The sequence below is a fragment of the Onychomys torridus genome, chromosome 11 (assembly GCF_903995425.1).
Source record: "Onychomys torridus chromosome 11, mOncTor1.1, whole genome shotgun sequence".
Lineage (NCBI taxonomy): Eukaryota > Metazoa > Chordata > Mammalia > Rodentia > Cricetidae > Onychomys > Onychomys torridus.
This window is the reverse complement of record NC_050453.1, coordinates 54,761,610-54,778,511: the sequence shown is the minus strand read 5'-3', so window position 1 is coordinate 54,778,511 and position 16,902 is coordinate 54,761,610. Positions and strand designations below refer to the sequence as shown.

At 38.5% G+C, this 16,902-nt stretch overlaps 1 pseudogene; it reads left to right on the top strand.

Annotated features, from left to right (window-relative positions):
• Positions 1-5,945: 5,945 nt before the first annotated feature.
• Positions 5,946-6,620, top strand: LOC118593417 (annotated as a pseudogene).
• The last annotated feature ends 10,282 nt before the right edge of the window (positions 6,621-16,902 follow it).

Sequence of the window (16,902 nt, the reverse complement as noted above, 5' to 3'; positions counted from 1 at the left end):
TCTGACCTAGTCTGGTGATCAGATGGCCAAACACCCTACCAGTTGAGCTGGAACTCTCATCCAATAACTGATGGAAGTGGATGCAGAGATCCTCAGCCAGGCCCCAGGTGGAGCTCCAGGTGTCCAACTGTCGAGAAAGAGGAGGGATTGTAAGAGCGTGAATTGTTGAGACCAAGATTGCAAAAAGCACAGGGATAAATAGCCAAATGAATGGATGCACATGAATTATGAACCAACAGCTATGGAGCCCCCAACTGGATCAGGCCCTCTGGATAAGTGAGACAATTGAATAGCTTGAACTGTTTGGGAGGCATCCAGGCTGTGGGACCGGGACCTGTCCCTAGTGCATGAGCTGGCTATTTGGAACCTTGGTCTTACACAGGGACACTGTACTGAATCCACCAGGTTTAAATGAATCCCCAGGGGAGTCTTGGCCCTGGAGGAGGTGGGAATGGAGGGGAGGGGATGGTGGGAAGGTGGGGGTGGGGGCAGCAGGGGGTAGGACAGGGGAACCCATGGCTGATGTGTAAAATTAAAACACAAATATAATAATAAAAATAAAAAATAAAAAAAAGATATTGGTAAGCCACAAGCTATGTGACAACTTATAGATTAATAGAAATGGGTTAATTTAAGATATAAGAACAGTTAGCAAGATGCCTGCCACAGCTATACAGTTTGTAAGTAGTATAAGTCTCTGTGTGTTTACTTGGTTGGGTCTGAGCAGCTGCAGGACTGGTAGGTGAGACAGATTTGTCCTGACCATGGACCATCCAGGAAAACTCTAGCTACACCATAAGACCCAGCAATTCCAGTTCTAGGTAAATTTTCAACACCCTTGTATAGTAGAAAAGTTATTTGCTTCCTCTTATTCATGCAACATCACAATAGACAAGGTATAAGAACAACCTAAGTGCACATCCACAAAAGAATGGAACAAAAAAGTATGGAGTGTGTTTTCACCCAATAGGATATTATTTGCCTTAAAAGAATGGAGTCCTGACATTTGTAAAAGTGTGGATAAAGCTGGAGAGCACTATGTTAATGGACACAAACCTGATCCATGCCATTCGGGATGTGGAATTTGGATGAAGTCACAGATAAAGAAAGTACAAGAGTAGTAACCAAAGCCTGAAGAGGAAGGTGTTGGTCAAAGTTGGTCAAAGATGTTGGTCAAAGTTACAAAGTTTCATTAGAGAAATGAATTCTGCTGATCTACTGCACAGCATGTTAACTATCATTAGTAATAATGCATTGTACATTCAAAATTGCTAAAATATAATCATGAAAGGTAATAAATGTGCTAACTGTCCTGGTTTGATCATTCCACAACATAGATGTATATAAAAACACCACATTTACATCATTACACTCATAATTTATTGTTTATGAATTTAAAATGAAAATATTTAGTTGTTTAGATCCAAGTACTTGATGAACTGAATGAGGGGATGAAGTTCTTACTTTGCTGTTACTGATCTCTGAAGGCTTCTGTTAAAAATTAACAAGATCCTAAACATAAAATGAACTAAAAAAATTGGAAGTCTTTTATGTTATGTTGGCTACCGTACATCATCTTGGAGCTCATCTAGGTATTTTAAACAACCTGAGATTTTAGATGCCTGAATTTATTTTATCTTGATTTAAAATTGTTTATCCAATATTATTAAATATTGATTATTTATAAATAATGATTATTAAATATTCACAGCATATTTCAAAACCTACAGGCATATGTACTGATGAATGGTACACAATGTCTCTTTCAACTCTGTTTTATATTTCCCCACACAGATAGACTTTCTACAAAATGAACTGTTTATCTGTGAGATCTACCTTCTTTGTAACATGCTTACCAATGCTATTTGCCAAATAAATATGAACACAACATTGATACCTTATGTTTTCTACTTCTAAATTTCATAGATTGATCAACAATTCAAGACAACTTCCTGTACACGTAGTACAGCATTTGAAACATTCTGCACTATGCCATTGGACAGAGTATCAAATTTTAGTAATTCTTAATAGAAGACTTCAGAGAACAATAACAACAAACAAACAAATTTTTTTTTAAAAAAGAGTCACCTACCAGTTCAGTTCATCAAATAATTAGATCCAAATAACTCAGTCTTTTCACTTTAAATTCAGAAATAATAACAGCATATATAGTGAAGTAGTGTGATGTTTTCATATTTGCATCTGTCAAGGAATGATCCAATCATGCTAATTAGCATTTCTGCACACTGCAAACCTATATTTAGCAAATTTGAGTGAGGGAAGGGAGGCTCACCAACAGGACAATTCTCCTTCAATGGAAGTTCATCTTTTAGAATGAAGCCCATCTTAAATTGCAGAATCAGCTTTCACACCACAAGATGGACACTTGTGGGAAAGCTCCCGCAGGTACTTCCTTTCCTTTTCTTTCTTTCAATGTGAGATACGTACCTCAGTAAACTAACAAAAACATAACACAAGAAAATTCTAAAGTGATTATTGAGATACTCATTTTATATTTACCATACAGCCAGAGATAATACACCACAGTTAGGACATGCCAAAGGTGGGCCGGAATATCTGGGGCCTTTAAATATGTCAAAGTTCCTTGCTGTAAGTTCTGCATCACCCCTGGTGTTTTTGTGATTTGCTTTTCAATGAGACAGATTTGGAGCTGGAGGGGAAAAAATATTCTCTTTGATTTCTTAGCTAGACATTGGATTCTAAAGAAAAAGGAGGAGGAGGAGGAGGAGGAGGAGAAAGAGGAGGAGGGAGGAGCAAGAGGAGGAGGAGGAGGAGGAGGAGGAGGAGGAGGAGGAAGGAAGAAGAAGAAGAAGAAGAAGAAGAAGAAGAAGAAGAAGAAGAAGAAGAAGAAGAAGAAGAAGAAAAGAAAGAAGGAAGGAAGGAAGGAAGGAAGGAAGGAAGGAAGGAAGGAAGGAAGGAAGGAAGGAAGGGCAAAGAAACATGAGCAGGAAGAAGAGGAAGGAAAGGGTAGACAGGAAGGGGAGCATAAAGGTGAAGCAGGAGAAATAGCAGAGATGAGAACTCAGCATCATCTATCAAGCTGAAAGCTGAACTTGACTTACCAGAATCACCTAACATCCATCCATGCTGGCACACATGCTCACACACTCTCACAGTGGAGCATGTGTGTCTCCCAGGGAGTGAGTGCTAAGAACAGAAAGCATTTTGAGAGCTCTTTGTCTATGGAGTCCTTACATGCATCTAAAAACAAAAAAACAAAACAAACAAACAAAAACATAGTTCCAACAGTAAAGTTTGCACCATTCCATTGCGGGGGTTGGGGGGGAATAGTTAAATGAAGTTCTTAAAACTTTTAAGGGTCACATTAACATGATTATTAAGCATTAAGGGTCCCTTCAAAAGAAGATTCATATCTTCTTTTTCTAGAAAATTATTTGTTCTTATATAACTTTAATAAAATTTGAAACCTAAAATAGTAATTCCTAGAGTCTAGAAGCCTACTGTGATTAATATATCCTTTTTGTTTTCATATAAATTCAATATTGACTGTTACCTTGAAACCCAGGCAGCCTCACTAAGAACATACACTAGAAAATACAGTAAATAAATAGTTAACCTAGTAAGCTTTCCTTTTGATATTTTTGAAAATTACAGTTAGTCAAAACGGTTAAGATTGCAAATGCTAAATTAGTTCTTAGCAAAATTGGCTATGATCCTTTTTGTTTTTAACTAATGCAGGTTTCTTTGCCCTAAGTCCATCCATCCTCTTGACAGTATCATGAGGGCTAGGAGAACTGATCACACTTGCTCCCCGGAGGTAGATGGGAATACAGTTCGTTAACTGGGAAGACAACACATCTTCAAGAGTGTTCCACAAGTCAGTCAGCTGGCATTCACCATTGTCACTGAGTCATGGATTATAACCAGGTCAGAGAAATGCGTTACAAGTCATCAGAGAGTAATTTGAAGCAATATGCTTCAGCACGGTAGAGTAGAAATAATATTATTACACATTTATTGCCAAAACGGCATTCTACATCATAGACTAGATAAGCTTGCAAATTTCAAAGGAAACAACTGAGATCTATTCCTCAAAGTATTTTTTAGATTCATAACAAATAAATTCTGAAGTCATAAATCGAGCTTCAGTTACACATGAGAATATTAACATTTTCATGGTGTAATGTTCAGAACTTATTCTTCCATAGCCATAAATGTCATATACTCTATGCATACGTTTCAGCTGCCAAAAACACTATAATTAGCTCATACATTTTATTACCTAAGAATGTGTGAGGATGCCATTCTTATCCTACTTTGCCTATTTCAATTCTATAACATTATTCTATGTGTAAATTCCAGCAGTGTGCTCATAGCTGTTAAGGATTTGTAGAGTCACCTGCCAATACTGCAAAAGCAAACCCTTACCTTCTAGTTCAGCCAAGTCTATGTTTACAAAGCACATCACCCAAAAGGCTAGGCACTTAAAATATAGTGCAATGCTGAGATGTGACAAAACTAAGAGGCCTGCACAATGACACCCATTCTTCACTTGAGATTGTCACTGTAAATAAATTTAGTAAGAAATTTAATTAAAATAAATATAGTAAGAAGTCAACAATATTAATACTATTTTAATTCTATTATTTTTATTATCCATGATTTCCAGTTTTCATTGTAAATTCAACTTCCTACCAATAGAAAACAGATAGCCAGGTTTCTCTCTCTCTGTATATATATATATATATATATTTATTTACATCATATATTTTTAAACATATATTAAACATATATGTTTGATTAAAATTTAAACATATATATTAAACATGTATATGTTTAAAATTAAAGCTGACCATTCTCTGTCCCACTTCATTTCCATCTCCAGTATACAGAAATAACCATTTTTAGATGCTTCTGGTTCCAGCCCTTCTGGTAGAATCAGATGTTAATTCTTGATTAATTTTATGCTCTATTTGCTTTCTTCTTCAATAAGCAAAGGTCTAGGTAAAGTATTCCATGTTCTCAAAACATATTTATATCAATACTTTATTCATCCAGCCATCCAGCCAATAATTTTTTATTTTCCCATTCTAGGCTTTTCTACACAGCTACATATATCAGCTAACAAAAGGTATAAAACCACTGTTCCCCACTTTATAGTTGTGAGGGTCAAACACAGGGCTTTGAGCATGTTTAGCAAACACTCTGCTATCACTGTGCTCTAATGTTAGCCAATATCTCAGTTAAGATAAAATAAACAGCATAATTAAGTGAATTATCTGTAGTCCTACATATAGCAGTTAGAAGATGATTAGAACCATAGGAAAATATAAGGTAAGTAGCATTGGGCAGAGAAATGTAAAACAAAGGGTCTTGAAGATATTATAGAGTTGCCTATGCAGGCACCTGGGGGAAGTGTGTATTCTCCATGACAATCAACTATTGCTAAGGCATGAAGGCAGGAATTTAGGAATCTGATGCCTGTATATGATGAACAAGAGGCCACAGTAAGAACAATGGCTAAGAGGAGAAGGAAAAAATGAGCTCATAGGGGAGAGTGATAGCCGATCAGTAAGGCTCTTGGAAGGCCTTTGGCTTTATTCTGAGTCATCTATGAGGTCTAGGCATGATTCTGAGTGAAGACATGACAGGATTTTTCCTATGGTTTGAAAGGCTCTCTCTAGCTGTTGAGTTTAATTCTTCTGCTACTTGGACAACATGTTAAGTAGAAAGATTACCTGGGAGGGAAGCTATTGTTGTAATTTAGGGATAACTACAATAGGTGGGATATGGTGTGGGCAGTGCAGCCCTGGGAAGCTATTGCTGTAATTTAAGGCTGACTACACTAGGTGAGATACAGTGGGGGCAGTGTAGCCATTGAGTAGGACTCATTTTCTGTATGATACACTATTTTGACAATTGAACCAGCTCTTCCTGTAAGCAGCCCAGAGTGAGCCGTGAAGATGGTTTGCTGCTCTCTTGACCCAGAAAGCCCTACAAAATCATGCAAATCAAGAGGTTCAAATCTTCAGGTTCTTTAAGGACACCTGTGAAACTGCCCAGAGCATCAAAGGCATGCATATTTGAAAAGCCACTAGCACCTAAAGATGTGTGCTTCTTGGATGGTATAATGGTGGGGTCAGTAGGTGCATCCAGGCCAAACACTGGGGCTGGACACAGGGTTGGTAGCCAAAAAAGAGTGCTGAATTTTTGCAGCACATACTTAAAAATGCAGAGAGTGCTGAACTGACGGGTTTAGATGCAGCCTCTCCAGTCACTGAACGCATCCAGGTGATCAAAGCACCAAAGATACACTGACGATCTTTTTTTTGTTGTTGTTTTCTATTTTTCGAGACAGGGTTTCTCTGTGTAGCCTTGGCTGTCCTGAATCTTGCTCTGTAGACCAGGTTGGCCTCAAACTCACAGAGATCTGCCTGTCTCTGCCTCCCGAGTGCTGGGATTAAAGGCATGTGCAACCACCACCCTATCATAGCAGGATTAACCCATACATGAGCTCCCTGTGCCACACTGAGATGATCCTCATTGAAAAGGAGCAAATTGTCTCAAAGCCAGAAGAGGAGATTGCACAGAAGAAAAAGATATCTCAGAAGAAACAGGAAAAACAAAAACTTATATAGCACAGGAATAAATCCAGCAAAAAATACAGATAAAAGTAAAGGTCAAAAAAAGAAAATAGAACCAACAAAATTTCTGATGAATTGAACTCAAGATATTAAGAAAATGGTAGTGGTAAATGACAACGCAATGATTTTAGTCTCTAAATCATTACTTTATAATTTTATGTTCTCAACATTTTTCCATCAATGTACACATTTGGGAAAGAAACCAATGCCATGACTCATTCCTTGCCAATGTGAGAGGTACACTCAAATTCTTCCTTTCCTTACAACTACAACATAAGTATGTGACCTAGTTTCTGGCAATCAGTTCACCTACTCAAATCTCACCAATTGGTAATAACTTGAGGGGAAGGACCAGGCTCCTGTGAGCTGCACTGGAGCAAGTGTGTAGGCAATAGTGGTCCTGACAGTTCCCTTGTGTGCTCAGATGTGGTTCCTGGCACAGAAGAGTAATCACCTGGGAAGCAGAAGCCCTTTCCTCTGGTGCTCAGGAGACAGCACCAGGAATTTTTATCAGACCTGTTCTGCAACATGCTTTTGGGTGTTACTCTCAGGGACAGCTTTTTCCCACATCCTGCTTAGCCTTCTTCCTAAGACTCAGTTCTCATTAGCTTTCTAGTATAATTTTACCAATCTCCTTCATGCTTATTAAGGGCTAACTTATCTTCCATGGCTTGCATATGTCCTTGATGAGTGCTAGCAACTAGAAAAAGTATCTGCATGTTCCTCAGTTCATTTGTGTTACTGTAGCAGAGTACCTCATACTGGGTGGTTTATAAGGAACAAACATTTATTTCTCACAGTTCCAGAGACAGAGAAACCAAAGGTCAAAGTACTGCTAAATTAGCCTCAGGTTCAAGGTCTGTGTCTTGTTGGTATACACTCAAGAGAGGAAGAATGTTATAGAGAAGGCAGGGAACCCACTCCCATAAGCCCCTTTAATAGTGGCATTAAATACACATGAAGGTAGAGCCTTCATCATCTAAGCACCCTCAAAGGGCTTGACATTTCAAATTGCCGCTCTAGGGACTACATTTCTGTTTGTTTGCTTGCTTTTTTGAGACAGGGTATCATTATGTAACCCTGGCTGGTCTGTAACTCACTCTGTAGACCAGGCTGGCCTCAAACTCACAGAGATCCACCAGCTTCTACCTCTAGAGTACTGACATCAAAGGTGTGCTCCCTGACAAACAGCTTATATCTCGGACATATGGAATGTGGAGGACATGCTCAGCACACACAGGATGTTTTTACTGAATGAGAATGGTAACAAACTTGTCTTGCCATCAGTTTTAATCCCCATCACACCATCAACCACCTAAACTTGAACTTTTGGAGAATCAAGACACATTTCCATCTTAACTCAGACTGCTATGTCAAAAGCCTGGACGACAAACAAGAGAGATTTACATCTCACAGTTCTGAAGCCTAGGGTTTTTTAGGCTAGTTCTGAGGAAGGCATCTTTCCAAACTGTAAAGTCCAGACATTTTGTGTCTTCAGAGGGCAGAGAGCATTCAGTGAGGGCAATACTTACATTCATGAAGGCTCTGCTCACATGAGCTAACCGTTTCTGGAAGGTTCCACCTCCAAACAGCACCACATTTTGATTTAGAACCTCCATATATAAATTTGAGAGGGACACAAATGCTCAATCCATAAAAATGGCATGTATATTTGAATCTGTAATCATATCTAAGTCTTCTTTGCCTTGTCTGAAAGTTAATTCCAGAGGGAGAAAAAAGCAATTACACTTAAACTATCATTTGTTATTTCAAATCAGATTAGTATTGCAAAACAATACTACACACCATATGTATCTTGGATTATCCGTAAACCCTTCTTTGTGATCTGTACTGTCAATTATTATTTCTTTTATTATTGTTGCCCACATGCCATGAGCATGTCAGAGTACAGCTTTCAGAAGTCACTTTTCTCCTCCACAGTGGCTTCTGGGAATTAATTCAGGTCATCAGCCTTGGCAGCTAGGGTTTTCCCCACTAAGCCATCTCACTGGCCCCATTAACTCATTGTTCAGATCACCTCAAGGACAGGAGAATGGTCAGTTCCCAGACTCTGTGTTTTTCCTAGGAATCCATTCTTCTTGGTTCTGACCAAACTTGACTGTGAACTAAGCCCTTCCCCTTCATGCTCCATTGTCTTTAACTTGCTATCCTGCAGTTCTTGCTCCTCCCTTTTTGTTTAATATTCTTAACTTAAGAATATGTACTAAAAACATGTCCTTAAAAAGGCAATTGGAAAGTTTATTTCTGAAAGATAACTGTCTGTGGGTATGCCGAGCACATGTCAGTCTCCAATGGCCAAAGATGGCTCTGAGAGGAAGTGAACTGAGTGGGGACCTAACTTATTTACCAGAAATTATGATTGGCTCTTGGGATCAGGAGAGATGACGTAGGTGCAAGGCCTCCTTGTGATCATCATGCTGAGCTATGCCCAGGGAGGCTTGTGGATATGTGACCTTTGTTGACCTTTGTTGTGATTGGTAGAAGGAAAGCTGGCTTGTGGTTTGGTGCTTTATAAAGGGTGTGCTGATGCTTAATAAAGGAGTTCCTGCTTGACACGGCTCCCCACTGGGTCTGATGGTCCCTGGGTACCAGGAGGCTGGGTGATGGGCCAGTGGCATACTACCCTCCTCAGTCAAGGTCTGCTGCAGGTGGTGGGCCTAATTCTTTGGTAGGGTCAGGGTTACAAATGCTGCAACTCTTTAATATAGTTCTCCATGTTGTGGAGACCCCAACCATAAAATTATTTTGTTGCTACTTTATAACTGTAATTTTGATACTGCTATGAATTATAATGTAAATATCTGATACACTGATTTATCTGATAGTCTACCCCAAAGGGGTTGCTACCTATAGTCTGAAAGCCATTGATCTAAAAAGACTTGTCTATTTTGCCCTTAGGTTGATTTTTATTCTGGAGAAATAAAGTACATTATAAATGATTTTCATTTATATTTTAAAGTCATTATTCAATTATCTTTTAGCATCTATTTTCTGATATTCTGCAATTGTTATTCTTATGAACATGACCCTTCATGTGAGGGAAGGTGTATTTATTATCCCCATTTCATAAATGAGGGAAACAGGGCAGAGAAAAGGGACATTTGTAAGTTCACACACATAGGTAAGAGCCAGAATTCTAGTGTGGTTCAAGGTTATCTCAGACAGTGATCCTGACCACTCTGTTCCATCACTCCACATACTTACATGGCATTGAAACTGGTCTCGGTTCAGACCTGTACAGGGAGCTTTGAGGGGAAAGAGCGTCGGGTGTTTCCAGAAATGCAAGTAGAAGAAGACCAGAGACAATGTCAGGAGAGAAGGTGTGATAGGGAGAAATAATAATATCAAAATGGCCTCTAGCCCTACTCTGCCACATCGAGCAGATACTTTCCTGTGCTAAACTGACTCGGCCTACTGGCACCTCTGTGTGACACTGTTGTTACTTCTTGGCTTGCACAAGTCATCTCCCTCCTGATTTTTCTGCTTCCTCTCCCACAGCTCATTCTTAGCCTACTTTGAAGGCTCATCCTCCATGACTCGGACTTTAAATGTAGCAGCTCTTAGGCTGGCTGGCTTCTGCAGCTGTGTCTCTCCACAGCTAGGACATTAAATACCATCGTGTACTAAATTCCAAATATATTTCATTAGTTTATATTCTTCTACCAGGCTTCAGATTTATTTATATAAGTGCCTACTCACATAAATTAGAATCATCTCAAGATTAATAGGCCCAGAATGAAACTTCTCCTGGCTTCCTTGCCCTGTTCCCACACCTCTCAATTAGTCTCTTTCTTTCCTTTACTTCCTCCTCCAACGCATCAAGTCTCATCAGTTAAGCCTACACGATATTTCTAGAATTCACCCAGCCCATAGAACTGATACTACCCCAACCTAAGCCCCCATCACCTTGAATCTGCACACCCACTGAGGCCTCCTCATTATTCATTCTGATTGGCTGGTGCTTCCCACTTTAACCCAGCACTAGGGACACTTTGAATAGGTGATTCTCTATATGTAGTATCCCCAATCCTAAGTGCTTCAGCAGCTTACTTAATCTTTTAGAATAAAATGAAACTTCTTTCCATGACCACTAGGTACCCCAGTTTACACTGCTACTACTCATATGAGTTAAATTTAGTGTTTTAAAGGATGACTCTAGATAGTTGTAGGTTGAAAGTAACCAAGGAGATAGGCAAGCAAAACCTGGCAAAATTCCAAGTGACAGTGTTGAACTGCAACAGCACAGGGAAATGGGCTGAAAAAAATGGGCACAGTGGGATAGACTGAGTTCTAAAAACTGACACAATTGTACCATCATGAAAAGGTACACAAAAGAAGAAAAGAAAACTGTGGAACAAAGTGCACATTCTGAGGCCACCACTGGCTATCCTCTCTCTTGGTTTTATTTATTTATTTTTTTGGAGGGTCAGATACATAAGTAACTTAGCTTTGGCTTGTGGAGTTGGACCTTAAATTGAGTAACTTCATGTTGATTTGGTCTGCTTGGCTTAGTGCAAGAACTCTGTCCTTAACAATGACAGTCCACAATAAATGTGTGTGTGTGTGTGTGTGTGTGTGTGTGTGTGTGTGTGTGTGTGTAGGGGGAGGAGAGGGAGAGGAGAGGAGAGACAGAAGGAAGACAGAGTCAAGAGGAAGCGGGAGTGGGGTTGTGTTAGGAGAATACTACATTAGGTAATACCAGCATTTTAGAGTTTGGTCTTCTGATTCACTTTCATGTGTTTCCATCTATCTAGAATATTCTAGTTCCAAATTTCAAGCTTTGGCAAGAAAAAAATAAAAAGCTCATCTAATTGTTTTAATCCACAGTTCTTTGCTTATTGTTAAAAACTATACTTTTAAGGTTGGGGATTTAGCTCAGTGGTAGAGCGCTTGCCTAGCAAGCACAAGGTCCTGGGTTCGGTCCTCAGCTCTGGGTTAAAAAAAAAATGGCAACAAAAAACTATACTTTTAAAGTCTTTGTTGATAATTGATACACACTTTCCTCACAGAATAACCTGTTACCACCCTGGGTTGTTTTTTGTTTGTTTGTTTGTTTGTTTGTTCTATAGAATTTTTATTAGTTAAGAGGAAATTCATGAGTAACCTAGTAAAACCAGGTTAAACCTTAGATAAATGAATCTTTCATTTAGACTTTCCTGTCTAAGAGATGGTCCATACTACTGAAAAGACAGGCATAAAGTAGTCAATACAATGCATGTGGGCTATAAAAATCCACATCTGGAAAGGATAGAAGGACTGTTTGTGAAACTCTGACTATAACTATTTACTGAAAAACCACAACAGTTCTTTTCTGAAATGAGGCAAATGACTGAGTAATCTAAAAATCGTTCTAACTCCAAAATTCTGTGATCAAAACACACACAAAAATCGCCCTTCCTAGTAGAAAAGAATCTTAGAGATAATCTGTGTACAGATCATATTTCAGAAGAACATTTTGTCCTTTGTAATTTAGGTATTACTGAAGTTGATAAGTTTGCATTGATTAACACAGTCACTCAATAGATGACTGCATAAACTCTCTCCTACATGTTTCATTCTTTAAATATAGAAAAAAAAAAACAGAAAGTGAGAAGGATAAGCTACCTTTGCAAGACAACTGAAGGATCTGCACATTATAAATATGACCTGGGCTGGAGAGACAGTTCAGCAGTTTAGCACATTGATCTCCAATGACACTCCAACCAGTATTTCCATGTTTATAGATAATGCAAGTTCAGCTCCCCAGGACCACATCAGGTGGTGCACAACCGCCTGCAACTCCAGCTCCAGGAGATCTGAATCCTCCAGCCTTTGTGGGCATCAGCACTCACATGCATATATCCACATACACATATATAATTAAGATAATAAAAGAACACTTGAAAATAAACATTGTACCTCAATCTGAAAACATAGCCATAGCCTTGAATAAAACATTTAGTCAAAGTGATGTTTGAAGAGTAGCAATACAATACTGTAAACAGATGCCATAATGAGCATCTTCCTTTTTATGTTCTTTGTTATATGGTAATATCCTCTGGCTCATGATAAAGCCATTTTTGACTCAGGTTAGATTTAAGGTGAAAACACACAGCAAACAAGCAATCAATAGTCTCATATTCAGGTTTTCAATTACAAAAATAGGTCTTTGAAGTCTGTGTCAGTTACACTAGATGGAAAATCCAAGTTCCCAATTCAAGAGCAGGGTGATTAAAGCAGACAATTATATCTTGTATGCACCTGTGTTTATATGTAACAATATGAGGTCATGAATTTTAGCGGGAGAGAGAATACAGGAGGAGTTGGAGGAGGGAGAGCAAGGAATGTAAATGATGTAAATTTGATACTGATCCATGGAATTCTTTTTAAAAGTTTTAAAATTTTTATTTTTTAAAGATTTATTTATTACACATACAGTGTTCTGTTTACATGCCAGAAGAGGGCACCAGATCTCATTATAGATGGTTGTGAGCCACCATGTGGTTGGTGGGGATTGAACTCAGGACCTCTGGAAGAACAACCAGTGCTCTTAACCTCTGAGCCACCTCTCCAGCTCAAAAGTTTTAAATTTTTTAAATAGAAAAAAATATATAAGCGGATCTTAATGGGGGAGTGATGTATTGCCTCAATACTGTTAAACATCCTTCCCAGGCTAAGGACAGAAGCCTGAAGATGAAGAAATGGAGAGGGAGGTGAGGAGATAGTATGTTCCTTGGGTTCAGAGCATCTGAATGGCTGTCTGATCTCTGGTTGAAATATTGGTGGGGGTGTCTTTGGATACCATCAGTTAGACCCCATGTCCTGGAGCATAGAGGGTTGCTCCTACTTCCTTATTGGAGCTTTGAGAAATTCTAAGTCTTCCATGATGATGCGGGATAGATCCAACAAAGTGTGAACAGTGGCATGGCCAACCTGGAAAAAGCACCCTGAGCTTGCCACCCACACATCACTTCATGCACCTTCCCCAAGTCACTCATCCCTAATCTCAAGCCATGGAGAACTGGAAAATCACCAAGAGTGTCAGCTGGCAAAGAGGGCTAGAGCTGGATAAGGAGATAGGCCTGTTGTATGGAATACAGTAACTGCATTGGAACTTCAGATAAAGAAGTTGTAAAGTATAATCTTTATATAGGAAATGCATATTAAAATACCACTTGTGTGTCTGGAATATACATATTTTCATTAATCAAATTTGACAACAGTAGAATGAAACTAATTTGCCAGGCTGATATATAGTTATATATTATTCTTAAAGCTAGGAAAGACCTAAAAATTGATGGCTGGAAAAAATAACTATACCTACATTATATAGGGCAGCAGATCATGTTTCAAATTAAAATCCCTGCTCACCAGTAAATTACTATTTACCTTCTCCTTGTGTGCCTCTGAACTTTACCTTTTTGTGGTTGGATATTTCTACCTCTAAGGGCATTGTAATAGTCTGTGCTCTACAAAATGACAGGTGTGACATTACTTGAAATGTAAGTTCATACTCTGCATTAGGAATAAACAAAAATATAGAACTGCCTGGGCTCTCTGATTGACCTTTCTAAATTACAAAAACACAAAATCATCTTAATGATGTTTTATGAGATTTGAACTCTTAACCCCATTAGTTACAAATTCTCAGAAAATACTTGACCTAGCGGTCAGTATTATGACTTAAAGTGACTTCAAATCCACAGTACAAACATGTAATCAATGTTTTATGTGTTGAAATGTGAGATGTTGAATGGTCACTTGCCAACAGGGTCTGTGTAGTTTGAAATTCTCATCATTTTTTAAAAATCATCTAAAGACTAGCCAATTAGAAATCTTGCTAGGATAACCAATTGGAAAGCAAGGTTTAATTCTCAACATTCCATTAGGTTTATAATATACAATAAACCTTGGGGCTACTACTTTTCACTAGCCTCACAAATTAGCTTGTCTACATGTAGGCTAGAAACTGAGCCAAGAATTGAGTGTTAAAAGGAGTTAAAATGGGCTCTTAATCTGTAAGTTCTGCAGACCATACCACACCATTATTAGGAGTGAGAAAAGTTCAAGTACCAACCAGCCCCATGCTTTACAGTCCAAGAAATCTGACAGTGAAATGGTGAGCTTGGCCATCTTTACGTTTTATTGACTGAGTGACAGCATCCAAAGTCTCTGGTATTTAAAGTTATTTCTGCTTGAGCTATCTATATTTTGAACTCTCAATGAAGATTTGAGGATTTTCTTTGTTGTAACTATGCACTGCTTAGAGGCAGGCACAAATTATTATTTGGAGAGTTCAGTTTATCCTCAAAAGAATGTTTACTTGATGTAAAGGTATTTTTATCTTTTTTGTTTGTCTGTGTTTTTTTGTTTTGTTTTTCAAGATAGGGCTTCTCTGTATAGCCTGGCTCTCCTGAAATTTAATCAGGCTGGCCTCAAACACAGAACTCTGCCTGCCTCTGCCTCCAGAGTTCTGAATTAAAGGTGTGCTCCATCACTGACAAGCATGGAAACATTAGTTTTCTATGTGCTCTTGATTCTAGGAATTTTAGGCTGTATGTAGAGAGAATCTCAAAATGATATTACTTACATGCAAGATATAACATATATTATATAATAATATCATATGATATACATTCATTACAAGTTTATACTAATTTAAGAAAATTAAATTCATTCAACTAATGCTTATTGAACCCTTACTGTTGCTAAGTTCTGTTTTAACATGATAGATAAGGAGTATGTTTACATTCTGGGGAACAGATAGATCTTTGATGTGCCTTAAATGTGCCCTAGAATTGCAAAAATATTTAGTAAATTTGTTTAAAATTAGTGGCCATAATTAGTTGTAAATGAAAACAAAGGTACTTGGAAAATATTAGAAGCATCATGACACTTATTCATAAATAGAGAGATTCTAGGTATCTGTAGGTAATAGGTATTGCTGGTATTGAATGTAAACTGCTTGCCTGTAGTCACTTTGGTCATTTTATTAAAATTTTACTGTAGATTATGCCATGCTGTTCTCACCCCTCACCAAGGAAACTTCTCATTATGACAGAGACCGTTACAGAAAACCACAACCAATCAAAATGCGGTCTTATAGAGTCTAGTCTCAAAGACTACACCTACAAATAATTTCCACATCTAAGGCTCAGGGAACACTGAAAGATTGCAAGAGCCAGAGGATCAGGGAGCTTGCTGTGAAACTGTGTCTCCTAGGAATGCCAGAGCTACACCTATAAAGCCTCACCAACACGCATGCCTAAACAGAAGATGAACAAGGAGAACAACAATAAACATGCCAGAGTGAACAGGGGAAAGACCACGAGACCTCAGCCCTACATAAAGAACTATGAGCAACTAAGGAATGCTGAGAATGGAAGAAATAGTCTTCCCCAGTATAGAGCATACCACTTGGTTATCTAAAACCAAACGGTCAGCCCTGAAATCATATACATATGAGTGACTTTATATAGACTGAGCAGGCTGTGTTTAGGAATGTACATATGAACACATAACAATAATTAATAAAGAAAATATTTAGTCATGGATTTGAAAGAGACCAAGAAGGTGGAGCCAGCTGAACAGTTTGGGAAAGAAACTCCACATCAGAAGATGCAGAGAAAAAACAAGGATTGAGCACTCATTCCCATCTGAAAATTACTAAACAAACACCTTTGTGCTTGTTGTTCTATGTCAACTTGACACCAGCTAGAGTCATTTTTGAAGAGAGAACATCAACTGAGAAAATGTCCCCTCTAGATTAGCCTGTGGGCTAGCCTGTGGTGCATTTTTGAGGGGGATGATGATTGATGTGGGTTAGGATTAGCTTACTATGGGTAGGACCACACCTAGACAAGAGATCCATAGAAAGCAGGCTGAGTAAGCCATGCAGAGCAACTCAGTAAGCAGCATTCCATCACAGTCTCTGCATCAGTTCCTGCCTCCAGGTTCCTATCTGGAGCTCCTGCCTTTACTTACCTTAGGGATGAAGTGTGACCTGAGAGTTCTCCATAGGTTGATTTTGGTCATGGTGTTGTATCACAGCAATAGAAACCCTGAGACAATCTTCATTACCTGTCTTGGAATTACCTCACATAGTTACTCAGAGGAAAGAAAGAATGCATCAGGTTTGTTCTTTCTGCTTAAAATCCTTGAAATATCATCACAGTTCTCCTATAAACTTCTATTTACTTGCAATTTTCTCATTTGAAAGATTTTCAAGTTACAAACTTTTGCAAGAAATGGAGACCAGGCATTGCCAGTACTGTTC